This window comes from Eupeodes corollae, chromosome 2, assembly GCF_945859685.1.
Source record: "Eupeodes corollae chromosome 2, idEupCoro1.1, whole genome shotgun sequence".
Taxonomy (NCBI): domain Eukaryota; kingdom Metazoa; phylum Arthropoda; class Insecta; order Diptera; family Syrphidae; genus Eupeodes; species Eupeodes corollae.
In genome coordinates, this window is record NC_079148.1 from 149,901,250 (window position 1) to 149,919,214 (window position 17,965).

The following is a 17,965-nucleotide window of genomic DNA, read 5'->3' on the forward strand; positions in this document are numbered from 1 at the left end:
GTTCAAACATTCCAACTAAATTTCATAAACTTACTATTTTTTGGAGAGTGTTTCTGTTAGAAGTTTAAACATTTTGACTTCACTCAATAATACATTATTTGGAATATAGGTATTTGTAAACATTTCTTGACACGTATTCCCAGTGTCGTTAAGTTTAAATTATCTTATGAGTCTTTTGATAGTGTTGTACCCGCTTTACTCAAAAGAAACATTATTATTGATTTCTAAAAAATGATGAAAATGTTTGTTTTATTGGATGTAAATTAAAAACAGCACTAAGTGTCATATAATAATATTGAAAAACCCCATGAGCGAATTTTAGGGGACTTAAAACTCGTTACTTAAATATAACCAGTATTATGATTTAAACGTGAAACCCTATCTTTCCCAGCCTGTTATCAAAATCTTAAGATAATTGATTTCCTAGGGGTTCGTTTTTCTCGACCTTTATTAATAAAATATATCGAATATTTCAGGTTAAAATTTTTTTAAAGTTTTCACCTTAAAAATTTTTAAATTTGACATTTTTTAAAGTCAATTATAAACATACCACCATTTGTTGTTTACTGTTGAATAAGTTAATTTTGTTAAACTTTGAAGAAGTTACTTACTTAAAAATTAATCAAGGACTGCTTGAGGTAAAGAGAGAAATAAAAACAGAGCAAGCAAGTGTTGTAATAAAATAGTTATAATTGATATTCATTAAACAAGTTAATTAGTTGGGTTTTTTTAATTAAAATGTTGGTTACTTCTCATACTCAAAAATATTAGATAAGAAAATACATAAATGGGAAATAAAACCTACTAAACAAAGAGTCTAACAAAACAAATTTCTATTCTAATTCAAACTTTTCTAGTGGTTTGGTCTTTTCAAAAACCTAGTATTAAAAAACCACATTAAATAAGTTGGGGATTATTAAAAAGCCTAAACCTACTATGAAAATGTTGTTGTTTTTAGCAATAAAAGAAAAAGAACACAAGATTTTAAAATATTTATTGATGTCTGAAGCTTTCTCGTTAAAGACGACCTGAACAAATTTAATTTAACTGCGAGTGGAACCTAAGCACCATCTGCCCGATCCATAAAAAAGGTGACCGCCTTCTCTAGGCCAACTACAGAGGCATTAGCCTTTTAAACATCGCGTACAAGATCTTGTCCAGCGTATTATGGGAACGCCTGAAGCCATTTACTGACGAACTAATTGACCCTTACCAGTGTGGCTTCAGGCCTGGAAAATCTACCATTGACTAAATTTTCATTCTACGCCAAATCCTGGAAAAGACCGAAAAACATAGCATCGAAACACACTATCTTTTCATCGATTTTAAAGCAGCTTATGACAGTGTAGACAGGAACGAACTATACCGTGCCATGTTAAGTTTTGGTATCCCTACCAAACTTATACGACTTATCAGGATGACGCTGGAAAATGCTCGTTGATGCGTCAAAATTGGAAAGGACTCGACAAAACCTTCGAAACGAGGCGACATTTACGAGGTCAAAAGAACTGTCGTCAAATAGAGTCGATTCAAACCGTAGACTTGGTCAAAATGTGACAATTGACAGGCACAACTTCGAGGTGTTTGTTTATCTGGGCACTACTGTTAATTCTGTAAATGACATCAGCGCAGAGAACAAACGCAGAATTACCCTTGCTAATCACTGTTTCTTTGGCCTAAATAAGCAGTTGATAAATAAGGACCTACCGCGAAGTACCAAAGAGACACTGTAGAAAACTCCAATCCCAGTCTTGCTGTATGGTGGAGAAGCATGGACCCTCTCCCAGGCGGATGAAGGATCTCTTCGTATCTTCGAGAGGAATGTTCTGCGTACGATCTATAGTCCGGTTTGTGTCGACAGGCAACATCTGGCAGAGAAGATTTAATCAGGAGCTGTACGAGCTGTACAGCGACTTGCCACAAGTAAAAAAAACTGCGTGTACAACGCTTAAGACGGCTAGAGCATGTCGAGCGAATGAACATCTAAGCTCCAGCCCGTAAGGTATTCAACACCAAGCTTGATGGAACAAGAAGCAGAGGCAGGCATCATCTCCGGTGGAGTGATGAAGTTGAGGCCGACGCACGTCAACTGGGTATTTGAAACTGGAGGGAGCAAACTAGAGATCAAGTAAGCTGGCGAAAGTTATTACTTGAGGCCCACGAGCACAATTCGCTGTAGCGCCAACTAAAGTAAAGTACCTTATTAAATAAAAATGGAAGGATGCGTTTTGAACATTTTTTTAATACGTTATTTTCTCAAGAAGTATTTTCTTATATCGTTTACAACGGAAATATAGGATATTAATAATAAAAACCACAATGTAGCTTACAAATTCCCACAAGTTTAAATTTCTTGCCACAATTTAAGAATAAACTATAATTGTTTATTTTGCGGTTAGAAGCATAATCTTGTAAGATTACTGCCAGAAAGAAAAAAAATAAACATGTCGTTTCTTTATTAATAAGACTTTTGTACTTTAAGCTGAAAGTTCAATAAAACAGCAACAATAGTACAACTTCATAAATACTATTATCATTAATTTTCCATAAAAAAGTATTATTAATAATAAACTGTAAGATAAATCTTGAACATTGGGCTTCATTGTCAAATGATGTACTTAAGACTTTAGTATCTATCGACTTAATACAAGAATTGAAAAGAATTGTAATTTAATATGAAGGCAAGTTGACAAGTTGTCTAACAAACAATGTGTTGGTTTTGTTTTGTATTCAAAGCTTTTTAATATGATTTATGGTCAATCAAAATTCAATAAGGTGTTTGGAATTATTGATCAGTATATCAATACTAACCTATTCCACATTTAAAACACATCTTTGTTTACAAGAATTAAAATCCAATCAAATAAATTGTACTTTTTAACAACACCTAGAATAAAAAATACTCTAGGTATTTATTTATCAAGACTTGTTATGAATATAAAATGAAAGCTAAAGAATTTTGTCTGTCATAACGTTTGACAATGAAGTAATTCCTATAGTTCTTTTTGTTGAGATTTTTAATTAGTCATATAATAATCTAAAACTAAGGATAACATTAATTGACACAATTGAGAGTTTTTTGTTTTTCTTTATTGAAGTGCTTTGCTTATCATCGTTATGGTTTGTCACTGATCCTTTTCTAAAATAAATACCATGAGTCATAATTCATGGCGTTAAGTTTTCTATTTTCGAGTTCCATGATTAACCATTAATTGTAATGATTATATAATTTATGTTGATTAGAGACCGCACAAATAATTTCATCAGGAAAATAATGCTCTGATAGTGAAATTACTCATATTCTGTACAACAAGGAGAAGGAGGTAATCTATTAATATACATAAGTTTATCTAAAGTGTTAGGTTCTAATTTGAAAAATGATTGTACATTAGTCTTGTTTATAATATACAAGCTCTTAAAGGATTATATAACTACTCTTTATGTTTTTGAAGTGTTTTAACGCAGTGAAAACAGAAGAGAAATCGGTCTTAAAGTTTTGAATATCAAAAGAAAAGAGAGGGAAACAAAGTTGGGTAAATTATACCACATTATTGATGTGTGGCTTAAAAAAGAATCTCTATACTTTGCAGTTCGTTTGAAATCGAGCTGAAGAGTTAGGTGATGCATTTCTTAATTTTTAGAAGTTCGAATTAAGAAACAAAAATTAACATACAATTTACAGAATCGTTTAAGGACGGTGTTTTAAAATCAGTTTTTTTTTATTTCTTTCTAAGTTAAACTTAAACTTAACTCAGGAAGTAAACGAGGAAGTAAGTTCAAGATAGTTATGTATTTTAGTAACGCACCTATTTTGTCCCTTGAAGTATAATAATGTTTGTACGTGTCAAATGATATTGCTCAAATATCATTTTTATGACCGCTGATAACGTAAACAGATATAAATGGTCACGAACATAGTTTTATGATAGTGATATACCAAAAACCCAAAACTATTGTTCCAAAACTTTCATATAAAACTAATGTAGCTATGTATTACATATACAAAAAATACGTATGTTATAAATGTTGATTTTTATATTGCCGTAACGCAATTTCTTATTATGCAATTAGTTACACTAAATATTTATGAGCAACATCATGGGCGGTCCCAAAACTTGTATTTTATTTGAATATATATTTTATGAGTGAATTATTTTTGGCATTTTATTGGTGATTTCATTATGTAATTAATAATAATCTAAATATGCAATAATCTAATGGAAGTTTTACTCATACTTTTAAAAGTTACCAAAACGCTATTTTGGTTCCAAAAGGCAAGCTTTTATGTTGTTTAGGGGTTAGGTTTACGACAAATTTGTTTTAGTTATTTTAAATGGTTCTCTAGAGCTCCTTGAAATCGAATTGACTTGAAATTTTGAATACACCTAGGAAAGTCTGTCCTAACTAACTCTTTTTGGAAGCGTAGATATTTTACTTGCATCTTATGAAAGGTATAAAATATTAAGTCTTGCATCTGCATAAAGTTTCGAAATACAGATATTAGACAGGCATGACTTTACGATCGTAAAGAAGTAAAAAAAAGCGACATCCTTACTTGGAAATTAAGGTTTTTAGCAGATTCATTTCAGAGAGGTTTCCGAATAATATTTTGGTGAAAAATTAAAACTTAAAATTTTCTCAAAAACGGGCCTACATCATTCATCATTCCTTAACGAAATTCAAATACAAAACTTATATTTATAAATAATGAGTAACTGCACACCAAAAAAGTTTCTGAACAAAAATTGAAACATTTTATATACATATACGGTCAAACTTCCCTACATCGAATTTGCACGGGACCAGAAAACTATTTCGTTATATAGTCTGTATAAAGATACAAACATTTTTTGTTTTTACTTTTATTTAAAGAAGTCAGTCATTTTAGTTTGGACTTTTCAACGAAATCGTCTAATAAATTGAGAGATTGAAATAAATTAGTCGGTACGTTACTCTTCATCTCCAGAAAGGTTCGAAATACGTCAATAGCAATATCTGTTTTTAAGTCAATCGTTCTTCAACTTTATTAATTACCAACAACTTTTTCTCAAGAGAAATGCTACTTCGAGACATTTTCAATTATATATGTTCACTGAAGCCTGAACATAGAATGTTTGGATTTAAATCTTGGGGAAATCGCCTCATAAGGTTTTGTTTTTCTCTGCATGCTGTTGTTTTTAACACTAAATTTTTTGAAAATATTCGTTATGTGGAAACAAAAACGTATGAGATTTGGATTTCCATCAACAAAATTTGTTCGTTGTAGAAAAAAATTCGCTTAATGGAAATTCGTTACAAGGAGATCAAAACACACCAAAAAAGTAACCAGAAAGATTTGTACTCAAAATCAATTCATAATATAGAGATCTTTCCTGTGTAGAAGTTCGTTATAGGGAAGTTTGACTGTACAATCATTAGAAAACAAAATTAATAAATTTAATTTTAATTCAGCAATTCAATGATATTATTAAAATTTTGATGGTGCAATCTTGAATGGATTTAATATAAAGATTCTATTGATTGATTTCATCTAGGGATTATGACTTAAAACTTTGAAATCACAAGTAATTTGACTTTGAAAAGTTTGCAATAATTTTGTTCACATAATTTGACTGTAATCAATTAATTCCAATTTTTTAAGACTTCGTGTATTCTTAAAGTCGTCACATTCTTTTGAAGTGATTGCACTCTTTTTGAGTCATGTTTCATTTTATTGTTACAAGGTATGAGAATTTAAAACTTGTTTATTAATTATTACTGAATTGCAAAAATATGAATAGATTAAGATTTGCAAATCATTGAAATATTTAAACTAATTTTATTATTTAAAATGAAGCAAAATAACATAAAATTAAATAATACAAAACAAAATGTGATTTCATAAAATAAATTCTTGATTCATTTAAGTGCAAGGACTTCAAAAGAAGCCTCTAAAAATGATTGCAATCAATTGATTACATTGAAATGATTCGAAAAGAATTGATTGCATTCATCTCAAGATGAAATAATTTGTGATTGCGAAAATTTGTAGTTCCAATCTTTAGATGAACTCAATAAATAAAATTGTTGAGTTCAACTGAATAAATGATTAATAATGAAATGAAAGATTGCACTCATTTACAAGCCTGCTACTTTTAAACAGAATCTTTGGATACAGCAGTAAGTTCGTGAGAAATATTCTTTCATTTTATTTTCATAGTATTTTTTATTTTTGTATTATCTGACGAAATTTAACACTTTTCAATTTTGAAGTACACCATTTCGCCAAAAACCAATATATTGCAAAAATTGAATTCTGCAGCGAAAAGAGATTTAACCAACAATTTTCAAATACAAACAAAAAGTGTTTATAAGCAGTCACGAATCTCGATTTATTTTGTAATTTTTGCCTATTTTGTTCACATTTTTTTCTCGAGAACCCCATACAAATATTTAAATATAAAAGCACTTAATTAACATTACAAGAATATATTCATATTTTTGTCGAAAATAAGGACAAAATGACAGAGGATCGAAAAACGTCAAATTGTTTATTTAATTTTCACAAAATTTGACATGTAATTATAATTTAAGTAAGTATACATCTGACATCATATCAAAAACCAATAAAATATTTAACACACCAAATTTAATTAATTTTATGTTTATAAATAATTGTCAAATATCAAATTAAGATAGTATATTAATCTTAGAGCTTTATCTTCTAAATGTCATCATCATTATCAACATGTAGAAATCGTTATTAAAAATTATTCTTTTAATGCAAAAACGTTCCATGCATTTAAAATGTATTTTTATTGCAAATAGCTTTATATTTTTTACTAACTAGTGAATGAATCCATAAGCACCCAACCAGCGTAAATATAGACAGTGAGTGACATTTAAGATAGTTCTTTAATGATCAAGTTTAAAACTTACATATTTAAGCTTTACAATAATTAATTTATATTGCAAAAAATTACTTTGTATCACCCGCATAATTTCAAAAAGTTTATAATGTTTTAGTTGATTATTATTCAAGTATTAACCCCAATATTATATAGAATTGATATTTAAGTATATACGATTTTTAAATGCAAATGATAGCGAATAGCTTCAATGGAATGTATGAATACACTATCGCTCAAAATTTAGAGATACAAAAATGTATCATTAGTATCTAATATACTTTTATATTTTCCTTTAAACAATCATCACTCAATTGGTCATAAAATATTGAATTTAATATATTTATGTATACGTATGAGTTGAACATGAATCTTGAAATATGGATTTCAGCTGTTTTCAAAAACCAGACAAATATAATATGTACATATGTATGTTAGACAATTTTAAATTATTTAAATTATAAAACTAACATTTCAGACATTGTTTGGCCTAGAATTTGATTGCTTTATTTACATATTGACGCATGGTCCAAAAAAGATGGTTTGTTGTTGACAAAACCGGTAAAATAAGACGAAAATAGGGGTCAATCTCAGAATGAGAAATAGTAAGCTGGAAACTTGTTTATTTACTTTCTTTGGCTTAATAACTGAATTTTTGAGATTTTCTCCATTTCTATAGCTTAACAAAAGTCATTAACTTCAAGCATTGAATTTTAGACCATTTTTGTCTCAAACATTTTACCATGCTCTACCGGTGTTCAAAGGTGATCAAGGCTCAGCAATTTCGGTAAAATCTATTCTTAGTGCACAAAATGAAGTTAGTAACAAAAAAGTATATCGTTCCTTAAAATAGTAAACCAAGTTTCAACCTATAAGTGTAGCACCCCATAAACATATTGACCTATAACTTTTATCAATACAATAATAGTAAAGGAAGTATTCAAAACTCTAAAAATGGGGCTCTGTGCTTCAAAACAAGGTTTAAAATAAATGAAGTGCGAGTTTGAAGAAATAAAAGTGGTCCACCCATTTTAAAGTTGAATTTTTGAATACACCTAGAAGAATCTGTATTAACTCACTCTTTTTGGAAGTACTTAGATATTTTACTTTCCAAATATTTGAACTTTTTGGTCAGTATTTAATTAGTAAAAGAATTTCAAACACTGAGTAACTGCATACCAAAAATGTTAGAAAAAAAAAATAAATAAATACAATTTTTTTTAAAGATAAACTTATTTTGCAGGTAGATTTTAAGTTATTTAATTTACTACTTTTTATTTGTTCAGGTTAAAGAATTACATCTTTTGGGAATGAAATATTTGATGGCCTTAATATAAAGATTCCATTGATTAGATCATTCTTAAGATTTGGGCTTGTAACTTTGAAATCACCAATCATTTGACTTTGAAAATCTTGTTTCCAATCATTTGACTGCAATCAATTAATTGCAATTAGTAGAGACTTCATGCATTCTTTTGAGGTGCTTGCATTCATTTGAACTGATTGCACTCTTTTTAGTTTCACAAGCCAATAGGCATGTTTTATTTTAGTTTAATAATTTTTCTACAAGGTATGGGATATGAACACTTGTGTTAATTATTACTTTATTAAACATACAAATATGGTCCACCCTTTTTAAAACTTGTAATTGGCTGCAATGATTCATTTTGAAGCTTTTCCGCTCTATTCTCGGGGATCTAAATAATTTCCTTACTTTATGTTTTTAATAAGCGCACTGTAAAGTTGATTTTTGATATTCTTATAATGCCAAGACACAGTGTAAATACTAGGAAAGTGTGAAAAGGTTTAAAAGTAGATGTCGATGCATAAAATGTGGTAAGGCGTTCAACATTCACGTAGTACGGCTTAAGAACGAATCTCTGTGTATACTGATGAGCATTCCTTTTGATTTTCTAATAGACGCCAGTTAAAATCTTCAACAATTTATAGACAAACTTCTTTTGCTCTTCATTCTAAAGGAATTGAGTACCAATGTAACAAAAATTTGTTGAACAAAATTTCTTGACAGTTGTCTTGAAATCATAGTAACAATACAACAATTAATAGTAAATTTGATTTAGTTCTTACTAATTTCTTCATAAAGTTTTTAAACGTTCCGTGAGAGTTACTTTATGGAGTTTTAAATTGGTTGTAGAACTTTTTCAAGAAATTGACCGTCAGATTGTTATTTTTAGCTTTCGGTTTATAAACAAATTAAATTGAATACATGGAGTTCTAATTTTCTCTTAATACGAGATTAGGGGTTTTCCAGAAATTAAACCTTTTATGTTTTTTTTCTGTTATACATTTTTCAAATTCATTTATATACTCTCTTTAAAAATTTAGTTAGACACAATTTCCTTATGGAATGTGTTTGCAGAAAATACATTTAAGGAGTAAAATGTGTCATATACACAAATGTGTTTATTGCTGATAGTTACATACAAAAAAGGAAACTAATGAACCGATTAACCCATTTAATTTTTCCAAGCACAATTGTCACGCTAACTTCAATTCTAACTCGAGTATGTTTAGAACTACAGAAGTTAGGTCAAAATTTTTGTTGGATAATTATAAAACAAATATGGTGCATTGGGGAGGATACGTACTTTTCTTAATAAATTAAATATTGAACAAAACTGTGCTTTTGTTTTTGATATTTAAAAGTGTAGATATAGCTTTAGCTTTTAAATTTAAATTTAAATTGAAACTTGTTGCAAATTTTTGACATGATTCGATGCTATAAAGTCTCTATAATTTAAATATATTGTTTTTATAAAAATGGTTTCTTTTCTACGAAATTTTTTTTCAAAACGAAATAGATTTCAAAACGAAAAGAGTAATTCATTTCAAACGTATTTGAATCAAAATCTCAATACACAATTTGTATGCGAAAAATGAAACCTAAACAAAAAATTGTTAAAAATTGATTTTCGACTTGAATGCAATGAATATATGAAATATTCGGCCATATTCATAGTTCTTTGATAAGTTCTGATTTTGTCTTTACCAAACTTAACTCTAGTTTATACTATTAATAGACAATTTAAACACTTTTTAAAACGAAAAATAAACACTACAGCATGTATAAACTATTTGAGATAATTACGTTGTGAGATATTTTATTCTAGAATAGAAAAAAAAACAAAAATTAAAATAATGCCAATAGTTCTAACCACCGATAAAGATTTTGATAATTTGGTAGAAGTTGGAATGACCCAACCAAGCTCTAATTAACCCCAACAGACCTCTTTGAAATAGATTTTTATGAAAGGCATCGATTCGATAAAAAAAGCCAATTTTATGATTGAGCTTCTAAATATTGAAATCTGAATTCAATGAAAGGTTTGATAATATTTGTGTGTTTTAAAGTCTTAACAGCGACAACGCTAAGATTTGTCGGTATATTTGTTACTTTACGCATCCTTACAACAATAAGTAAAAGATTTTGTACAGCAGGCGACGCACATGAAATTTCCCAAAGTTGCAGAATAATTCCAAGATTTCAAAGACTTTGGCCCTCCAGCTAACGCATTTTACTTTCATCCCCACTAGCAACCATTTTTGTATATGAGCCAATAGTCTCCGCAGCTAGGCTCTTACCTTTTGTATTAGCTTGTAATTTAAATTACGTGTTAATAAATAATAATAATAATAATAATTTTTGTATAATATTAATTGAAATTGTACTAGAATTGTGGTAAAGGGTGATTTTTTTGAGGTTAGGATTTTCATGCATTAGTATTTGACAGATCACGCGGGATTTCAGACATGGTGTCAAAGAGAAAGATGCTCAGTATGCTTTGATATTTTATCATAAATAGACTTACTAACGAGCAACACTTGCAAATCATTGAATTTTATTACCAAAATCAGTGTTCGGTTCGAAATGTGTTTCGCGCTTTACGTCCGATTTATGGTCTACATAATCGACCAAGTGAGCAAACAATTAATATACTTTAAACCTTTTTCGAACCAAACAGCGCTGTAAGGTTCTTTATGAACAGCAGCTGTGTCCAATATGGATGTTAAATGAGACTCCAGTTAAAATAAACTCGAGTTTAAACTATGAATATGAATATGTAACTTTATGTTTAACTTTCGGTAAAATTAAAACTAAAATTTGTTTACAAGCAATTAAAGCTTAAACTTGATTACAAACTTATTAAAGTTGCTTAAATTGTTTCAAAAAAATTATTATTTTAAAATTTGCCAATGGGAAAATTATCAGAAGCATCTTTTTTAATTACAGTTTTAAAAACTGTGCTGTAATAAATCTGTCAAATCTGTTAAAATTTATTTTTCTACTATTTTTTGATTGACCATAAACTTAACCGACTTGTACAATGATGCCAATTTTAATCACACCATTTGATATGTTGCTCAATTTGTGAACCTCTAATAACAAACAAATTAACTGGCAATAAAACCCTCATTAAGTTGTCATATATCTCACGTTTATTTATAATAAAAAACTTCTAACAGAGTTTGTTTTTTTGAAGGAATACAAATCTTTGAATTAAATAAAAACACAATACCCGTGTTTTGTTGGAAAATCTATCAATAGTATAGTAAGAGTTTACACGAATAACAAAAACAATATCCGCAGTATAAATACTACCAATAAAAGTTAAAGTAGAATCTTACTACGGATGGGTTTTTGACATTTATACGACACTCGAAAGGATCCTATGTGATTTCGTCCCAAATGTTGGTACTATTGATATTGCATTTGTATCTCGATGGCTGTGTTCGTTGAGTAGTTGTGCATTTGGAATTATGTGTTTTCCATTAGGGAAAAAAATCAATCTGTTACTGTCTGTTGGTATTATTTAATTTCGTTAATGAAAATGGACTGACTGGGCTTATTTTGCAAGAGAAAACAATAGAAAAGATAATTAAGTTTTGCTATGTTTCCACCAAAGATTTCTCTCAGTTTAGATTTAATAAATCCAGCGAAGATTTAAAAATGATTAAGTTTGACAGCACTTTTTTAAATGCAAATGGTGTTTTGATGTATCTTATGAAGTGCAAGTGAGATAGTTTGATTCGTGTTTAACAATGAAGGACTGAATAGTTTAGCATCATTATAAGAATATGGTTTTTTTGATTAAAACAAAACTATATTTTTTGTACACAAACATGCAAATAAACAGACCATAATGCATTATCTGTAAAACCAACTCCTCCACACAGGTTTTTCTTCACAAATTTTGACTCGATTCTGGTCGGGGAATCAAGCTCATTTCAACTCGATTCAGGTATACAAAGAATTGAGGGGAGCTTCAAGCTTGCTTCAACACCACATGTTAATGTAGTAGTCTTCGAAAAAAAACCTTCTTTAAGTTTTTATTTTATGTCAAATTGTTTAGTTAAATCTGAAAGCGACTATCACCTTACACAGACGTACTTATTTTCAAGATTTTGATAGTCAACTTTTAAAAATCAGCTTACCCGATTTCACCCCTGGTCTGAATTTCTATATTTTTTTTGCAATTCTTTTTTTTAAATTATTCTGGCAAATATTCAATTGTATCAACTTACAAATATAAAAACTGGACTACTGCGGATCGTTTTTTTAGCAATATCTCTAAACGGAATACCAAAACACGGCTAATAATAACTTATTATATTACGTTTGCGTGTAAATTATTTGTCTTACATTTTATTAACATATATAATCAAAAGGGATCTTCTTGTAGCCCTTAACAATCTTTAATGGAGTAAATAATTCGAAACATTCAAACATCATTTTAATAGATAAGCAATTTGAAATTATAAAATATAGGAGGCAAATCATTCATAAACAAAATAAACAGCAATGGACCAAGATGACACCCTTGAGGTACACCAGAATTGACTTTTAATGCACATGAACATCCTGAATATGATTCTATAATATCATTCTTAAAGATATGAAGAAAACCACATAACGAAAATGTCCTTAAGTTCATTTTTACTTAATTTATTAAGAAAAAATTCATGACCTAATTTTTCAAATGCCTTGCTAAGTTTTGTAAAGATGCAATCGACTTGAGAGTGTTTTTCGAATATATCAAAACAGAAAGTAGAGAATTGTAATAAATTAGTAACTGTAGTTAAATCAAAAAAATCAAATGGGGTGGCGCAACAGTCCGTTCTGAACCAGGGCCTAGTGACTTACAACTCTCAACCATTCCTGTGTGCGAGTACTGTTGTCAGGAATGGAGGGGACCTACAATTTTGGGCCGAATCCGAACGGCTAGTTTGAGAAAGCACTTTTTCATGACAAGAATTACTCTTGAAGGATTTGTCAATTCCTCGCAAGAGGTAGTACCCGCGAAAATTATTTTTTTTTAAATTAAGGTGGCACAGGCAGGGATTGAACCCAAGACCCCTTGCATGACAGTCCAACGCACTAACCATCATGCCACGGGTACACTGTAGTTATTTTCATAAAAAACACGTTGACTTTAAAATATAATAGAAGAACAATTAAAAGCAACTATGACACAGACAAGGGATTCTAACAATGTAGGAAAGACTAGAATTCGTAACTAATTTTGTAGAATCTTATGGACTGACTTTAGGTGTGATTATTAATAAAGATCTGGTAACTTAGAATATTTTTGAGATTCGGTAAGTTCTTTCGCCAAAAAGGATTCTGAAATCAAACATACTTAATCATAAGTCTTATAGTCCTAGAGCCCTGTTGTCCTTCTAATTGAAGTATTTTTTAAAATAAAAATCAAGTAACACTTAATACCTAGCTAAGCATGGAAGGTACTTCAATACCTAATTTGCGCCATTGATTTAAAAATATACGGTTCCATTTTTAATATGAACGCTCAATTGCCATTACACATTTTGATATCTTTTATCTACAAATTTGTCAAAATATTTATTATCTTATCAAAATATATAATTCACACTTTCACACTTCATCCAATAAATAAAGTCCATAGATATATATTATTCATTAAGCATTTAATAGATAAATTTATTATCAATTTATGAAATTATAAAACTTTGACATTGACAAGAGGGTAAGAGGTTTATAAGCAAACACAAATACAAAAAAAAAATAATTTAGTTTAACAAATCTTTGTTTATATTGTTTATTTTAAAATCTGTTTTGTTCAGAGGGTTTCATTTTCAAGGCAAACAATTATCAAGTTCGCAATTGATTTGAGTTAGGTAGTAGGTTGGTTTTTCTAATGTAAAATAATCTTAACTCAGGAAATAAGTCATCAAAACCTCATACAAACAAATAATGAACAACATAATATATTTTCAATGTTTCTTATCCAATCTAAGAATTGTATTTTCGAAAAATACTACGTACGATGATTGTAATAAAGTTAAACCAAATTATGTGGTTTATAATAATCTTATTTTTACATTACTCACCACAATTAATAAGACGCCCTCAAAATTGTACTTCAAAGCTCGATCATGCAACAATCAACAGCTACTGTACAGTGAATCAATGCTTGCTTGTATTTCTTTTTTTTTTGAAAAGATATTAAATGTAATTAAGTATCTACGAATTTAATTTCAAAATTAAATTATGGGAATAACCAGTAGAAAACTTTGTACATCGCGTGTGATATATCAATCATATAATGTTTCTACAAATCTGACAGAAGAAATTTAACTGCGATCGAGGAGAGTGAGGAAAGAAACCCGTTTTATCTTCTGAATTTACAAAAATCGCAAAAAAAGCCGGTATATTTTTAGTCGATCGACTTAAGTTAATGAGAATTCCCGCGTCAGCACAAACAACAACTATGAATGCATGAATATTTTTTAAATATATAAATAAGTATCTTTAAGATATACACGTTAAGTATCTTCAAGATATTCACACCACAAGCCCAAGTTAATTATTATTCTTTAAGCCACGAGACAACTTTTTGAAGATGCGATCGAAATCATTCAAAACCGGAAAGTCCCAGACGAGACGTAGGCTTGTAATTCGGTTGACACATAACAAAACACACAAAATTTTGTCAGCCTACAATTATTGATGCCAAACAATCAGCTTTATACACATATATGTAGATACTTTTGTTTACACAAAAATTCAAAAAGATATTTTTTTATTAGTCACTTCATAAATCTAACTAATAACCAACAATTATTATCGTAATCGCACCTATAAAATATTTGTTTAAAAAATTGACGGTTATGATTTCAAAATAGAATTTTAAAACCCTTAGAAGAACTCTTCGAAAAGATACGATACAAAATAATCTATTCCCGCCAACACTTCTATTTCATTGACCGTCTCCGAATCAACTGAATACTAAAACTTACACAGTCTCTGGAAAACCATTTGGTAGCTACGAAGTTTTTACACTTAACTTAAATTCACTTAAGTTAAGTGGACTGCGGAGGACTGAGTGTGGCAGATAAAGCTTCAAGACATCACTCAATTTTTGATACCGTGTGTACCGATGCCTCTCGCTGGGTATTTTTGATTAATCGAAAGCTTTATTATGAGTAAAAGGAGATTAATTTAAATACTTTATAAACTGGATGAAGCATAAAAAGCTTTATAGATATTTCTTATCATAAAATTGAAATGAGCCAATTTAATATGAAAACGATTATTTGATATGATTGAAATGAGTGTTTTTTGAGTGGTTCTTGATGTTGATGATGTTTCGAGCTTCTGAGGGATTCCGTGGGATCATTTTTTATATTATAGGTTGGGTACCAATTTGCAGGTAATCTAAAGATAGTTCAAGGCAAAGAAGACAACTTTCGTTTCTGGTTTCACAATCCTGTTTTTCTTTGTTGTTGTTTTAAATTGGAAAGGTAAATAATATTTTTGTGGTCTTGGAGGAACATTGAATTTTTTTGTTTTAAATACATAAAAATAAGTAACAGTAGCTGACCCGACAGGCGTTGTTCGGCCCTTTTTATGAGCGAGAGTCATCTTATGGTATATACCATGTACCAAGATTTAAAATTATATAGGGTGTCGCAAAGTTCTCGCCATAGAAGGACTATGGTAGTTTAAAGCCCAAAAACTCATCATGAAGTTTTTCGTTCCCCTGTTGACATTAAAAGTAGTACCCGTAGCATGATGGTTAGTGCGTTGGACTGTCATGCAAGAGGTCTTGGGTTCAATCCCTGCCTGTGCCACCATAATTTAAAAAAATAATTTTCGCGGGTACTGCCTCTTGCGAGGAATTGACAATTCCTTCAAGAGTAATTCTTGTCATGAAAAAGTGCTTTCTCAAACTAGCCGTTCGGATTCGGCCTTAAATTGTAGGTCCCTTCCATTCCTGACGACAGTACTCGCACACAGGAATGGTTGAGAGTTGTAAGTGACTAGGCCCTGGTTCACAACGGACTGTTGCGCCACCCCATTTGATTTTTTTGATTTTGTTGACATTAAAACCGATTTGATTATTTTTCCATCCTTTTTTAAATTGGCTTTGACTTTGTCAAATTATAACCAATTCTTTATTTTTGTATTTTCTAGACAAGAATAAGCTGTATATTTTACTTCCGATAAAATTTGTTTTCAATATATATAAGTGTCTTCCTGTAATTTATTATCTTACCAAATGTCTACATTTTTAAGATACTGTTCAAACTTCTGTCATTTTTATCTTTTTTAAACTCGTTATCAAGTATTATAAAAGCTTAATTTGACAAAATTGAGAAAAAAAAGTACAATTCTATGCTACTGTAGATTTTTTCGATGTATGTTGTCTATGGTTTGACAGTTGAGAATGTCAAACTGTTTTGACATTTCTGTTCTTGCCAGGTTTGGTAGTTCATCATAAAGCGCGTAACGTCAGCATAACGCTTTCAAATTGTACAAATTTACTTTGAAATAATTAAATAGTTTTTAGATTATTTAATTTATGCAAAATTTGTTGAGGGCCTGTTTTAGGAGCCAATATAACTATTATTGGGTTTCATCATTGGAATCATTTTTGAAGGTAGCTAATAGCGATCATTGAAAACAAATTTATTGATTAAAATCCACACGGACAAATTTTTCTCAAATTAACCTGTCATTAGGATTGTGTGAAATTGAAACACAAACCAGAGGAACGATTCCTTTACTTTTATACAAAAAAGAATCAGTTGTTTTAGAAAATGAATATCAGTCCGAAAAATAGAAAAATATGTTTTAAGCGAAAAATCTTGTGCAAATAAAATTTTCGATCGGTAAATAATTTGTTTTTTTAATGATTGCTTTTATAATAACTCTTGGTAAGAACTGAAAAGACATACTTTTAGGTGTTCAAATTGGGAAGCTATAAAACCTATGAAAAAAACAGTAACAATTTAAATAGAAAATAACGACCAATAAATTTAAAAAAAATTAACAAAATGTATGACTTTTGTGCATTTTCTTAATCCATGACATCTGAGTTTCGGACATTTTAAATTAATAGTTTAGTTTACTCATATTTTGATATTTTTGTGGTATGAGAAACCGTGACAAATCTAAGTTCGTTGAAAAAGTTTCTTGTGTTAGTATTAAACGCTATTTTAAGAGTTTCTTAACTACTGGTAAATTAGTATTAGTATAAATTTTCAAAACTAAAGTGGAAAAACAAATTTGGTATCAAGGTAACATTTTGAAGATCAGCCCTTTGCGTTCTCAATACAAACCCATGTGCTCGAAAATCTTAATTCACGTACATTTTTCATTCAATTTATCGAGGTTATTGTTCAAGTTCAATTTATCATTTTTTTTAAACTCTTATCTAAAAGATAATTTAAGTTTTGAAATTTTCAAAAAATCGTATTTTATATTTAAAAATAAAGATTTTTATCTAAGAACTTAATTAGTTTTGGCTGGAAATTTCAATAATGGTGTGGAAAAAATATTATCAATAAAATACGAGAAATGTTATAGCTTCGTAAACAATTTACAAAATATTGTAAACCAGAAATAGATGGTCCCGCAAAAAGTTATAATCAAAATAAATAGAAATGTCAACACCTTTAAGAATTGATTTAAAATTTGGTAAAATTGGTTTAATTATTAAAATTGAAATGGAATTACAAAATTTTACTTTTCCAATTATTTTAAAAAATTACGAAAATTTATAATATTATTATTT

The 17,965-nt window shown here is 29.3% G+C and overlaps 1 protein-coding gene across 3 annotated transcripts in view; it reads right to left on the reverse strand.

Moving 5' to 3' along the window:
• Positions 1-15,182, reverse strand: part of LOC129947230 (G-protein coupled receptor Mth2) — a 37,669-nt gene extending 22,487 nt beyond the window's left edge. For 2 of the 3 annotated variants that reach the window (XR_008781696.1, XM_056057724.1), the window contains exon 1: positions 14,277-15,182. The gene's annotated coding sequence lies outside the window, so the exon portion shown is untranslated. The remainder of the gene's footprint in view (positions 1-14,276) is intronic. The other variant, XM_056057725.1, reaches the window with a different exon arrangement.
• Positions 15,183-17,965: the final 2,783 nt, after the last annotated feature.